Source organism: Microtus oregoni, unplaced genomic scaffold, assembly GCF_018167655.1.
Source record: "Microtus oregoni isolate MIOR12 unplaced genomic scaffold, Mior012 000038F_ref0000394, whole genome shotgun sequence".
Lineage (NCBI taxonomy): Eukaryota > Metazoa > Chordata > Mammalia > Rodentia > Cricetidae > Microtus > Microtus oregoni.
In genome coordinates this window covers 2,063,494-2,076,573 of record NW_024543097.1, presented here as the reverse complement: position 1 = coordinate 2,076,573, position 13,080 = coordinate 2,063,494, and the positions used below count along the sequence as shown (strand labels likewise).

At 43.5% G+C, this 13,080-nt stretch overlaps 1 pseudogene; it reads left to right on the top strand.

Annotated features, from left to right (window-relative positions):
• The first annotated feature begins 381 nt into the window (after positions 1–381).
• Positions 382–3,011, top strand: LOC121433364 (annotated as a pseudogene).
• Positions 3,012–13,080: the final 10,069 nt, after the last annotated feature.

Sequence of the window (13,080 nt, the reverse complement as noted above, 5' to 3'; positions counted from 1 at the left end):
TGTCTGTATTCTGTCAATCATGTTTTAAATAAATGCTGATTGGCCAGGAAGGAAGTATAGGCGGGAAAACCAGACAGGAAGTAGAAATGATACAATGAGAACAGGAGAATTCTGGGAAGGAGGAAATTGATTCCTCCTACTTCTGCGCAGACCACCAAAGCAGCAGGATGTGATCTGCCCCACTGAAAAAGGTACTGAGCCACATGGCTAACATAGATCAGAATAATGGGTTAATTTAAGCTACAAGAGCTAATAAGTAGCTTGACCTAATGGGCCAATCAGCTTTAATAACTTATAGAGATCTCTGTGTGATTTTCTTTGGGGCTTGCCGGCTGTGGGGTACCGGGCAGGACAGAAACCCCAACAAGCAAGCCGGCCCTCATGTTACTTAGCAAAAGTGCTCGAGCCCTTAAGGATCAAAAACAAGTAAGAGATGAAGCAAATCCTGCACATAGTTCAACCTGAAAGAGAAGACAGTGATGAGCTCAGGAGACACAGTGGACACCGTCAGTATAGTCGACAATAAATATCCTGGCAATTTGTAGAAGAAGAAAAATAGTAGAAATGATTACATTTTCTCCAGTGAAAAACTGTCCTTTACAATAAAAATGGGGAGGAAAAAAGAAACAACTAGTCATTTTCAATCGCAAAACACTTAGGAGATGCATGCCGAGATAAATGGGAAAAAAAATCACAGTATAATTATTTATAAAAACTGGAGCTATAATACCAGTGGTGAGAGGAATATAAAATTAGCAAAGACACTAGAGGGCTTAAGACAGATTTGATTAGCACTTGAAGTGTGTAAGCACTCATGGCATAAACAAAATTGTAAGAAGAATTTGCTTTGAGAACGATGGATTTAAAAGAAGGGGAAATAAACTAAAAGTCAAAGTCAGGGGGGAGAGAAATCATCTTCATGAGTGTTCAGTGGGCAATTGTACCACACACTAAGCTTCCTGGTGCTCCACACAGTTCCTAACAACTCAGAGAGCATCACCAGGCAGTGAGAGGGTCAGCAGTGTTTATCACAAAGCAAAGATCAAGACAAGCAGACGGCAGACTCCTGCCCGAAGTACTTTACATTGTTTTTGGCCAGCTTTTCCTTTTAGTTAAATGAAAAGGATGGAAATACTGTCCCTTGCCATGTCAATCTTGTTTTGGAAGTCTCAAAAAAAATTTTCTTTTTTTTTTCAAATTAAATTTATTGTTAGCTGGTACATTTAAAACAAAACAAAACAAAACCACCATGAGCCAGAAAGATGGGTAGGTGAATAAGGTACCCACTGCTAAGCCTGAAGACCTAAGTTCAGTCCTCCAAAGAAAAGAGGGAAACTGAGTCCAGCAAGTTGTCCTCTGATCTAGGTGGCATTCACACACCCACGTATGCCCACATAAATAAAAAAAAAATAGAAATTTAAAGGCAGTAACTTATTTGAATGCAGCAATGTACCTATTAATGGGTTGCCACGATGTTTCTTTCCGTGTGCGTATATCATGAAATGCTTAAACGTCTGCATCCCTCAAACATTTTCCAGTACTTTATGGAAACCTTCTGAATCTTTCTTCCAGCTCCCTGAGGCACAGAGGAGATTGTTGCTCACTGGTCAGCCTGCTGTGCTCTAGCTCAGCAGAGATGCTTGCTGCTCTGGTAACCGCTCCATCTGGGCAACCGTTTCACACCTCTCTCCATCTCCTAGACTTTGACAACTACCTCCTTACTTTCAAGTTTTAGATTCCACAGTAGGTTAGTACTTGTCTTTCGGGCTTACTCAACCCAGGGATCTCTGTCTGTCTGTCTTGTACCTCCTGACAAAATTTCACTCTCTTTTATGCCTCCAGAGCTTCCTGTTGATTATTTGTACCACACTTTTACAAAGCCATCCATGACTTGGTAGACCCAAGGTTGCTTCTCTTTCTTGGCTATTTCTTGAACAGTGCTGCAGTGAATGGGGATTAAAAATGTCCCTTTAAATTTTGTTTTTAAAAAGATAAACTTTAGGGATATAGAGTCTGCTCAGGGGTTAAGAGTGCTTGGGGTTCTTCCAGAGACCAGAGTTCGGTTCCTAGCACCCATGTGCCCCAGGGGTTGTGACACCCTCTTCTAGCCTCACATATAAGCATGCACACACACACGTACACACACACACACTCATAAATAAATAAGAAAATCTAAAATAAGACAGCTGCTAAGTACTGGCATGTACCTCCAATCGCAGCATGTGGGGTTGGAGTCAGGAGAACCAAGGAGTTCAGGACCATCCTCGGCTACAGAGTTTGAGGCCAGCCTGGGCTGCATGAGACCCTGTCTCAAACCAAAGCCTTTACATTTTACACACCTGTCTTATTATCATTTCATTTTACTTGGCAATTGTTTTGCGTTGTTTCTTCATTTTTACATTCTCTGTTACCAAGTGCCTAGGTCACATAAAGACCATTTTTATACATCATTGAAATGCAGGGTGATTTTGACCTATATATGCCGATAATAAACCCAAAACTCATGCATTTATCACCACTGTTTTACTTTGGGTTTGGGTTTTTGCTTAATTGGGCTTTTGTTTTCAGAATACCTTGGAAATACTTAGCATATTTTTATCACAGAAGAAAGAACTCGTGACCACCGTGGCCATGGCAACGGAAGGACAAGGAGCAGCTGCAAGGGCTGACAGATCGCCAAGGCTCAAGTGACCCAGCCTGGCGGTGACATGGTCTTCGGCAAGATCACCCACAAAGAAATCCCTGCCAGGATCATCTTCGAGGACCACCAGTGTCTTGCGTTTCCCCCTCAAGCGCCAACACATTTCCTGGTGATACCTATGAAGGATATGACCCAGATTTCTATAGCAGAAGGTGATGATGAAGTCTTCTAATGTGCTGCAGATCTGGGCCTGAACCAGGGCCATCGGAAGGTGGTGAATGAAGCGAGACAGTCAGTCTACCATATTTATCCCCATGTTCTAGGGGGTCAGCAGATGAAATGGCCTCCTGGCCAAGCAGTTTGGGGCTAATTTTCCCTTCTCTAGGTAGTGAGTCAGTTGGTAAGTTCCAGTTCATTAAATGGCACACATAGTTTTGCCTATGTATGGAGAAACTGAAGAGATCATTTAAAATCCTGTGCCTAATAAAAGACGTTTGTTGCTTCCCCCCCCCGAAAAAAAGAAAGAAAAGAAAAAGAGAAAAAAAGAGAAAGAGACAGAAGGAAGGAAGGAAGGAAGGAAGGAAGGAAGGAAGGAAGGAAAACTATTTACCTCAATGGGAAGTTGTCAGTTAAAAGCATTTGAATTAGTTGAATTAATTTGCTTTCTGTTGCTGTGATCTAATACTTGATCTAAAGCAGTTTAGGGGAAGAAAGTGTTTATTTCATCTTACAGTTGCAGTGTGTCTCCAAGGAAAGTCAGGACAGGACCCTGAAGGCAGGGCTGAAGCAGAGGCCATGGAGGGTGCTGCTTACTGGCTTGACCCCCATGGCTTGTTCAGTTTGCTTTCTTAAAGAACCCAGGACCACCAGCCCAGCCTCAGCACAGCCTGGGGCGGGCGGGAACTTTCATCATCAATCATGCACCAGGAAAATGGCCCCATGCACTTGCCCCACAGGCCTTCAGAGGGAGACAGTTCTTCACCTGGCATCTCTTCCCAGATGACTCCAGTTTGCATCAAGCTGACAAAAATCTCTCCAGCTTAACATAGAAGGAAGGTAAAACAGACAGCCAGACAAAACAAAAAAAAAAAAACAAACAAACAAACAACTAAACAAAGCACACACACAAAAACCACCGCTGTATAGCTTAAGAGATTTTGGGAGTCTCTTTGGAATCCTAATTTTTTGGTCAAAAATCCTTGAAGGTCAATGTCTCTGGGATTAGCAAACATTAGTACAGTGCCTGCAACTACCTGCATCCAGGTGAGGTGGGGACTCTTACTGTGTGCTCCATTTTCACTGATATGGGAAAATACCTTGACAAAAAGCAATTTAGAAGCCAGTCTCAGTGGCACACGCTGTTTTTTTTAATATTTATTTATTTATTTATTAAGTATACAATATTCCTTCTATTGCCAGAAGAGAGCACCAGACCCCATTACAGATGGTTGTGAGCCACCATGTGGTTGCTGGGAATTGAACTCAGGACCTTTGGAAGAACAGGCAATGCTCTTAACTCTGAGCCATCTCTCCAGGCCCCGGCACACGCTGTTAAAACCAGGCAGAGGCAGGAAGATCTCTATGAGTTCAAGACCATCCTGGTTTACTAGCAAGTTGCAGGGTAGCCCAGGGAATGTCTTTCTCAGAACAGAACAAACAAGTTAGGGAAGAAAAGAATAGTAAAGCTTGCAATTCCAGGTAGAGAAATCAAAGCAGCAGGAACTACCCAGCCATGTGACATCCAGTCAAGAGTAGAGAGAAATGGCTGCACAAGAGCTCATGTGACTCCTGGATTCTGCTGGATTTGACCAGCTCTTACACAGTTCAGGACCTCCTCAGTAGAGAGTGAGGCCGCCCACATTGGGCTGGGTTTTTCTCAAACCATTTGAATGTATTATGACAGTCTCTTGCAGATATGCCGATGGGACAAAACCAGTGTAGAGAATACCTCTTTCAGACAGTCTTCCCAGGTGAATCTGGACCCCAAACCAATCTATTTCCCTAAACAACCCGACACAAAGAAAGATGGTTTAGCTTCTGTCCCTGTGGGGTTAGTTTGAAAGAGTGTCCCGGTATCTTTGCTCTGCCATTGTTCTATTACTATGGTTATGGTATTATAGTAAACCCCAGTAATGAGAAAGATTTAGCTGGCATTTAACTTTTCTGTCCAGGCCTGTTATTCTTTCTTTCTTTCTTTCTTTCTTTCTTTCTTTTTTGTTTTGTTTTTTGAGACAGTGTTTCTCTGTGTAGCTTTGGGAATCCTGAAATTCACTCACTCTATAGACCAGGCTGACCATGAACTCAGAGATCCGCTTGCTTCTGCCTCTTGAGCACTGGGATAAAAGATGTGTACCACCACATCCGGCCAGGTCTGTTCTTAAAAGAAGGATAGCCTCTCCTTTTTCCGTCTCCCTCTCGAAGAGGCAGCTTCTCTCTCTCTCTCTTGTCTCTCTCTCTCTCTCTCTCTCTCTCTCTCTCTCTCTCTCCTTTTTCCCCTTGTCCCTTCCTCCTCCATAACCCACTAAATAAATATCCAACCTCACTCTGCAAAAAAAAAAAAAAGAGGGATAGCCTCAGCCTCATCTTCTATATTGTGATAGCTTGAGGTCATTTGAACTCTGTGCTTGAAATAATCAATGTTCTGGGTAGCACCCTCTTGTCTCCCCAGATGATGTTTCTCTCATACTCCTGATCTATATCCCAGGTATCAGGTATGGACTTTATTGATATGCAGTTTAGTACAGTCACTTGGTGACCCTGGCAGAAGGTTAGTGAGGTAAGGTTTATTCTCAAAGCTCATCATGTGGTGTGACTTCATGACTCTGCCCTCTCCACTTGCCTACCCTGTGTTCTTTGGGTGGTGTAGTGGTTTGGAGTCCCCGTAGACTCCAGAGGGAGTGGCCCTATTAGGAGCTGTGGCCTTGCTGGATGGAGGAAGTATGTCACTATGGGGGCAGGCTTTGAGGTCTATATGCTCAAGCTACACGCAGTGTGGCTCACAGTCTCCTTCTGTTGCCTGCAGATCAAGATGTAGAACTCTCAGCTCTTTCTCAGCACCAGGTCTGTCTGCATGCCACCATGCTTCTTGCCATGATGACAATGGGCTAAACCTCAGAAACTGTAAGCCACCCAATTAAATGTTTTCCTTTACAAGAGTTGCTGTGGTCATGGTGTCTCTTCACAGCAATAGAAACCCTAACTAAAACAGGAAACAATGGCTACTGTTCCTCTCAGCTCTGGGCACCATACCGTTCTGTGTTTCCTTGCCGGTACTTCTAACTTCTATTAAACTCTCATATAGTTTTTCCTTCTCTTTGCTAGTGAGCGTGACAGAGGTGACTGAGCTCCTATTTGACAAATAAACTAAAATTCCCTTCTCCATTTCTTACCAGAAGTGTCTGTTAATGTAGTTTTCCATTTTCCATTAGGTTTTGTGTTCTTTACCCCTATAAATATTAAAAGTTCGTTAGATATTAGGAATATCATCTTTTTATTTTATTTCATTTTATTTTGGTTTTTCAAGGCAACAGTCTCCCTACACAGCCCTGAATATCCGAGAACTCACTCACTAGACCAGGCTGGCCTTGAACTTTCAGAGATCTGCCTACCTCTGCCTCTTGAGTGCTGGGGTTAAAAGCATATGATACCATAATATGTGGTGTATCTTACAAATATATTTGCTGCTCATTTTTGAAGTTTGTTTATGGTAACGTTTTAGTCATGCCAATTTTTTAATTGTATATAGTCAAAGATCTCAGTCCTTTTTGTTATAACCTTTAGAGTCTGGGAAAATGGAGCCTGTGGGGGTTTTCTTCCTATTTGCATTGCCCACGGTTTGCTGTTGATCTATGTCTATGTGAACTTTAGTATGAGGCATGGATTAATTCTTTCTTATTTCCAAACATATAACTTGAACAGCACTAATTGTTTGTTTGTTTGTTTTTTGTTTAGACAGGGTCTCAGGCAGCCCAGGCTTCCCTGGACTTCACTATCTGGCTGAGCGTGACTTTGAACTCCTGACTCTCCCATCTCCACCCTGTATTGATTACAATGTTCAGCTTTGCCCTCTGGTCTGAGCTGCCACTTTTTAATGTAGGTTTTCCCATCCATGTGTATTTCTGCTTATGGGATTTTTCCTACTCCCTTGGTCTTCTTGTCGGTCATGCCGAGGGACACTCCATCTCAATCAGGGAGGCTCATGGTGTGTTTAGCCTCTGGCAGGGCGTCGTGTCTCACAGTCACGCTTTCTAACACTTTCCTGGGTGTTGGGGACGCGGGCTGTCCCTTGCAGATATCAGCACCAGCTTCCATTGGAGAGTTGTTTTTGTTAGAACTGGGGTTTAAATGTTGGCAAGCTTTCAATGCTGAGTCTTCCTACCCAAGAATGGGAATGCCCTATGTACAGGAGTGAGCAGCCTGTCTCAGCGTCTAGCAAGGCCAGGTCCTTTCAACAATCCCTTTTCTATCATTCTCTCAACGCTTCTTTCCTGTATTCCTCATCTTTTCTCATAAGGCTTAGTAACAACTAGCTCGGGGGCTGTAGCTCTCCCCAAAAACCCAAGCTCTGTTTCCAGCACCCACCTCAGACAGCTTACCACCACTTATAACACCCACCCAGTGGAGTCCAGTGCCTCTGCCCTTCACAGGCGTCTGCACTCACATGCATATACTTACACAGAGACACACAAAAATCAAAAAAGTATCTAAGCACGGTGCCACAAACCTTTAATTCCAGCCCTTGGGAGGCAGAAGCAGGAGGCTATCTGTGAATTCCAAGCCATCCAGAGCAAAACGGTGAGATCCTGTCTCAAAATGAAGAGATAAAGTAATAATAAAACAGTGTTATGTATTTTCACTGGAGTTGCAATAAATTAACCCGGAGAGAATTGACGTCCCTCATGTCTGATAATTTCAAACTAGATATTTCAAATGCACACATACATATACAATGATATTTTTTAAAAAAAACATAACCCATGCATTAAATTGAAAATCATGGACTTTATTCAATTCAGTAGTAGTTTTACAGATGATCTATATGCCAATCACTTGCAGAATATAGGTGAGTCTCTGGCTTCGACAAGATAACGTCTGCAGGGGGCAGTAAGCACTTGCGTTAAGAGATTACAGGCCTGCGGTATAGCTTTTCATACAGTACTGTTTAGGTGGCCACAGAAACAGTACAACCCAAATATCCACGGGTACCACTGAAACATCCACATTGATTCATGACAAACATGCAGCGTGTCCCTTCAGCACAGGCTGCTTGAAGACTTACTGTCCTTCCAGGCAGTGGCTTTCATGTGGGCCCTTAGCCCCAAACTCGGTCTCAGAGAGGAAAGGATAAAGATGAAACCACTCATTAATTCTGCAGATGTGTTTTGAGTGACTTCTCTGCGTCAATAACCACCCTCATAGTAGGTAACAAGAAAGACCACATTCTTCTCAGTGGCAGAGACAGAAGACACATGCATTAAAATGGCATGATTTAATTGCAGCTCGGGATAAGGACCATCAGAGAATAGGGAAGAGAGCAGGCTCACGATGCCATTTGGGATGCGGTTGGGGGGATCCTCCTGCAATAGTGTATTTGGGCACAGTTGCATGCTGTGGGTCATCAAAAACACTTGGTGGTGGGTGCAAAAATTAAACAACAAAAAACCAGGGAAGTCCTTATGCAAGGCCCATGTATGCACAGGAAACATGGGGAGAGCAAGAAATATTATGGAGATCCCGGGCCTGGAACAGAGAAGGAGGAAAAGACAGGTTCGCTGGGCCTACATTAAGTACCTACTCTAGGTGAAAGGCGCTCAGGCTTTCAGCAGGGAGGAGGTGTGCATGACCTCATTGATGCTTCACATCTGGCTGCCATGGAGAGAGAGCACGTGCAGGGGTGAGGGTCAGGGGGGCCATGGAGAGCATATGCAGGGGTGAGGGTCAGAGGGGCCACGGAGAGCATATGCAGGGGTGAGGGTCAGGGGGCCATGGAGAGCATATGAGGGGTGAAGGTCAGAGGGGCCACGGAGAGCACGTGCAGGGGTGAGGGTCAGGGGGCCACGGAGAGCATATGCAGGGGTGAGGGTCAGGGGGGCCATGGAGAGAGAGCACGTGCAGGGGTGAGGGTCGGGGGGGCATGGAGAGCATATGCAGGGGTGAGGATCAGAGGGGCCACGGAGAGCATATGCAGGGGTGAGGGTCAGGGGGCCATGGAGAGCACGTGCAGGGGTGAGGGTCAGGGGGCCACGGAGAGCATATGCAGGGGTGAGGGTCAGGGGGGCCATGGAGAGAGAGCACGTGCAGGGGTGAGGGTCAGGGGGGGCATGGAGAGCATATGCAGGGGTGAGGATCAGAGGGGCCACGGAGAGCATATGCAGGGGTGAGGGTCAGGGGGCCATGGAGAGCATATGCAGGGGTGAGGGTCAGGGGGCCATGGAGAGCATATACAGGGGTGAGGGTCGGGGAGATGCATTAGGAGTCTTTGTATTGCTCATGCAAGAGATGTTGGCACTGAGTCCGGAGGGTCTGCTGTGGAGGAGGAGTGAGAAGTGGAGGAAGCAGTGTGCTTAGGAAGGGTAAATGGGACCATGCGCTGGTGGGCTGAATGCTGGACTGAAGGGAGGAGAAGAGCTGGGGACAGAGCTGTGGATTTTGGTTTGAACCACCACGAAAGGAAGAAATTTGGAGTAAAGACCAAGAAATGTCTTTGAATCCCTTCTTCAAGATAGACACTTCCCACCGAGTATTAATGACCCGCATCTGCTAAATTTTCTATTTCTATTTTCCTCTCCTTCCAATTAGATTTTTTTCTCCCAGGAAAATCTTTAAGTAAGATGTATAAGAAGCTGCAGTAAGTGACCATTTGATCTTTCTCCAAGTTTCAAACACTAACTTTCTATAACAATGATTAAAACAGTATTAACACTGAAATTTAAAAAACCTTTTGGGTCTAGTTGATCTGAACTATAATCAAGTAGAGAAAGCAGTTCAGGAGAACTAAGTCTTTGTGTGTGTGTGTGTGTGTGTGTGTGTGTGTGTGTGGTAGTTTACAGCCGGGTAGAGGACACCTTCGAGCTAGCAGCAGGTTCTGCTTTGTCTGCCTGGTCAACCGAGCCTCATGCTTTATCCAAGCCCTGTGGCATCCCTCAGTTAATCTCAGTACATCTTCTCAGCATCTGTCATCCACAATGCACTGCTCCAGGGACCTGCCCCATGTGCCATACTGGGGTCTGCTGCTGTTTTTCTTTCATATCACTTATATTACTTATTCCCAGAAGGTGTCCCATACTTTCTATGGGTGCAATCAATCTTCTGAGTTTTGTTTGTGGACCTGTGAAACGTCTTTAAAACCAAAAGTGTGTTAATGAGGCGGGCCTTCAATGAATTAAGGGCTAGGAAATGCTTTCTAAGGTTTAGGTTAAAAAGTACACCTTTATCTAATGTACAGATCCAGTCAGGCTATTTGTTCCTAGCTAAGTGAGGTTCACCACCATTCTGTGAAGGAGAAACAGCCATTGCAGTCCCCAGTAACAAGTCAGACTAAACAGGACAACCAACATATATGTCAATAGCTGTTTTGAATCATAGATTGTTTCGTATTTTGTAGGGAAAGAATGGTAAGATTGAGCCAGGTGGGAGAGATTTCAATTTTTGAGCACGTTTATTTATATTGTGTGTAGATGTGGGCATGCCATGGTGTCATGTGAGACAAACGACAATTTTACAAGGACTCGGGTATCTCCTTCCCGTGTGGCCCCCTGGTCCCAACTCAGGTCTTCAGGCTTGGTGGCAAGCACCTTTACTGGTAAGCCACTTTACAGGACCTCTGAATTACCTTTTTAAGCATCAAATAGTAAGTATCTTTCCTAAAAATAAAATACTTTTTTTCTTATGTGAAAAATAATGCAAGTTTTGCACAAAAAAAAAATTTAAACACAGAAAACAATTTGCCTCCCTTTGGGAAGGGTCTCCTGTATCCCAGGCTGGTCTCCAGCTTACAACATAGCCAAAAATTACCCCAGAATTCCTTCCTTCAACCTCTTCCTCCAGAGTGCTGGGATTATGGACTTGCACACCACACCCCATTTTCTGCAATGCTGGGATTGAACAGAGCCTAGACAAGCACTCCACACTGAACTACATTCCCAGTTCCTCAAAAAAAAAAAAAACTATAAAAAAGAACGTTTAAGTTAACTACAACCTCCCAGAGAATATCACTGTTATTATCTTTCCTTATATACTACAAAATATATACATTTGTGTAGATGTGTTTTTGTATAGATATCATCTTTAAAATAGTGAGTTAGTTCTATGTGTTTATTCTTTAAAATAACATGATTTAAAAGTCACAAAATTCATTTTTTAAAGGTCAGGTTAAAAACTAGATGTGGTGGGGATCTCTGTGACACTGAAGCCAGTCAGGGTTACATAGTGTGACCCTGTCTCAAACTACAACAAACCCCCTTTGAGTTATGGTAAAACTTTGTTCATCAAGGACATCACACTTTCTTTCATTTTTCAGAATATCTTGTATTTGTTATTTGTTTATGTATTTATTCTTATTATCCTTATGAAGGATAGCTACTGGTACTAACATCATGACTGGTATTGTCGCATTACTGAGAACCCACGAAGGGCTATCTTGCTGGGAGGCTGAAATCCTGGCCCCAAGTTAGGCCTGAATACAAGGTGATCAATTACTTTGAGCCTCAGTTTCCTCAAGGATCTGCATCTTAGACCGATTGGAACCCGAGCCTCTTCAAATTTTAAAGTCCTGTCCAAGTCTTATTTTGGAATACAAGTACTTGTACTGGATATGTTTGTTGAGATGCAAATTTTTACTTTCAAATATTTTATCTGTAATATTCCTATTTCCAGGCTCAGGGGGGGAAATGGATCACATTCTGAAGAAAATTCAAAGGCTTTGAAGATGGGGCCTATTTACAGAGACCAATTTATTTCTCTGCATTATTTTAGCGTGCAACTCTCCTCGGCTCCCGAAGCCTCCGAAGCCGTGGAGGCCTGGAGTAGTGGGGGTGGAGGAAGCCTATTACCATGGAGATGGATGGGAGCAAATGGTCACATCATCAAAAGCAAACTAGAAATGTACAAAGCTTTTGTGATGCTGATCCTTTTTCTTTTTTTTTTTAAGTAAGAAAAAGAAGGGAAAAGGCACAAATAAAAGGACAGATCTCTCTCATTAAATCCAACACTAATTTAGTAATCAGTGTAATAAAGGTACCCTTGAAAGCCCGCTGCGGGAAACGCAGTACAACAAAGAGGCACAAAAGGTTGCTGGCTGCCAGGTGTAATTTCCAGGTACTCCACGGACGCTTGGACTCTGTTCACTCAGCTTTTCTTTGGACCGGCGTCTTCAGGGCAGATCCGAACTATATCCATTTAGTCACCCTTGTGTATTATCCAAATATTTTGAAGGAAAGAAATCGCAGGAAAATAGCTCTTTATTTTATGATTCTGAAAAGGCAACTTCAAAATTAAGAGGTTCGAGGGGTCAAGAGTGAGCACTGCTGTGTTTGGCTCTTTATTTCCTGTCGCTTTGGATAATCCATAAACAGTTTGATTGTGGGATAAAAATCGAAGTCGGGTAAAAGTCCAAATACACAGCCAGTTATCTCCAAATAAAACCAACAATTGAAAGAGGCTGCTCGCAACCACTCTCTATTGATCAATTTTCTATCTTCGCACATCTATTCCTTTTCTTCCTATCTGCCTATAGCTGGAATTCTGTCACACCAGGCCGTTACTTACTCTGGTGAACTCTGCTGAAAACTGTCAGGGTTTATCCCTGGGTCTTCACAGGTTCCTGGAGAAAATATAGCATTTAAGAATCGTTACATCAAAGTTAAGAATGTGGCCAATATTATGCCTTGACCTTTCAATATATCGATCAGAAATATTAACTGCAATCTTCTGGGACACCTTAGAGGTGTGGTGATGTTGTAAGAACAGTTTGTGTAGATCAAGGGTGGCCAGAACCGGGACTAGAAATGGGAGGGGTCTGAGGAAGGTGGCAAAGGGCTACAGAGACTTCTGGCGATGGGGTCATGAAAACCGTTGTGGGGATGGTTGTAAAACTGTGACGTGATATCACAGCGAAACTGTGTATTGTATACAGCACACAGATCGGCTATCTCGTGTGTGAATTATAATACAATATCATCAAAGCTGGATAGTAATAAACCTTTCTGGGCATGCAGGGCACAGGCATTCTCATACTATTTGATAAAAAGCATTAATTTGTATACTTCAAAAAGAATTTAGTAGTATCTTTCAAATTTTAATTGTACTGCATCATTTGAGTCTTCAATTTAGACTAAAAAATTACTATGTGAACTGTAAGTCCCAAGTTCCAGTCACTGCCCTCCATTTTTGCAGGCTGCGCCCCTGTTCCCGCCAAGCTCTGACCCCTCCCCAGAGGAGTG